We start from the raw sequence: 1,718 nt of genomic DNA, 5'->3' as shown, positions 1-1,718 counted from the left end.
AGACTGGACAGAATGTAAGTTGACTTTTACTAATTTCATTATCTCTAAATAATTGTTTATCTATTTAATTCCTAAATATTAATATCCTAATATAAAGTATAAAGATTCAGTATTTGTGATTATTTTATGAATTTGTAAATAATGAAAAGTAATGATTTCATATATCAGTGTATTGTATATTTTTGAGAGCAATACAGTAAAGTTGTGTTTTATTTATGTGCAGATCACTGAGTAAGATTTCACTCATCATATTGTATATTTGGAGAATGGCTTTATATCACATATAGGTATGATGTATATATATTTTGAATATTGTCCATATAATTATATTATTCTGGAAGAGTTCAATATAATTTGATCTTATTGTTTTATCTATTAATTCCAGAGTGTTTATACTTTGTACATATTATTGATTAAGAAAGATAACTCTTGATGTTTTATCCATGAGCACAATTAAAGGGCAATAACTCTTATTTTGATCGTGCTATCTGGCAAGTGATCTACATGTATGTATTGTTATAAAATATCTAATATATTGTTTATATCTTGCAGAGCTGTGATAATACCCATTGAATATACACTTATCCATATCTACAACATGGCGTTTGTCATTATTTACGTATAAAACGAACCCCATTTCAGATACTCGTATACCTAAATACAGTGTTATTCTGTATTCACAATGGCGGAAATCTCTAAAAAACGAGCGCTGGACAAAACAGATGATACGTGTGAATTGTCAATGGAACAAGATGAACAAGGTAAACAGAAAACAGAAAACTGAAGGTTTTCAACTTAAAGAAATTATGCAGGGCACTTCCAGCATTCAGACAATGTTAGCTAATTTCATGTTACATGGGAGAGTATGATGTACAAAGAAAGTTCCCGAGACCCATCTGTGTACAATTCAGTGATAAGACACAAAAAGACCTTGTGATGAAGCATATTAAAGTCCTGAAAGAAAAGGAATCAGTTATAAGAGTAGCACAGCAGCAGCCGGAAGAGATCCGAGAGAGGAGAAAGCAACTCTGCGAAGTTCAAAAGAAGTATGCAGAACGCAGTATCGAGTCAAAAATCAAGGGCGATAAACTTGTATTTACGCAAAGCAACTCCGTTTACCGGGAGAAAGTCGGACCTTTGCCTACCGCAGACGATGTGATCACAGATGACGTGGTAAAAACTGCCGTTAGTACAGGGAAGTCCATAGAAGATAACGCGAACCGGTTCATAGCACACGCTACACAGGTCGACTCCTACAAACAGATCAAGAAATTGCTGGTGGATATCATGCGTGTCGAGACTGTGCCAAGCGCGAGTCACAATATTTACGCCTACCGTTTCTCAAGCAGTGATGGAGTGGTGCACGAAGGTTAAAATGACGATGGAGAGCATGGAGCTGGTAGGTTGTTATTCAAGATCAGTCCATAAAACAATACAAAATAAGAGCAGAGCAAATACGGACCTCAGAAACGTCAGAGGTGGAATCAGATGCCATAGAGGAGTAAGCATCCCATGCTCACCGGTCACACCCGCCGTGTGCTCCTTGTCATGATCAGGAAATAACATAAAAACGGTCGTCTATCCAGTGAATAAATAACGGACTAACAATTAATATGAAAAGCGTCAGTCAACATTTGACTCAATGACACATTGTATTTGCTGACAAGGTCATTGTATCGACCATAAAACTTATGAAATGATGATTTTAAACGAGACTG

At 35.8% G+C, this 1,718-nt stretch overlaps 1 pseudogene; it reads left to right on the top strand.

Moving 5' to 3' along the window:
• Positions 1 to 682: 682 nt before the first annotated feature.
• LOC134266911 (protein IMPACT-like) lies at positions 683 to 1,399 on the top strand (annotated as a pseudogene).
• The last annotated feature ends 319 nt before the right edge of the window (positions 1,400 to 1,718 follow it).

The sequence above is a fragment of the Saccostrea cucullata genome, unplaced genomic scaffold (assembly GCF_032062105.1).
Source record: "Saccostrea cucullata isolate Sc308-1 unplaced genomic scaffold, CSIRO_AGI_Scuc_v1 ctg9831, whole genome shotgun sequence".
In the NCBI taxonomy this organism is placed as follows: domain Eukaryota; kingdom Metazoa; phylum Mollusca; class Bivalvia; order Ostreida; family Ostreidae; genus Saccostrea; species Saccostrea cuccullata.
Note: the sequence above shows the minus strand (reverse complement) of the source record. Positions and strands in the feature narration are given on the sequence as shown.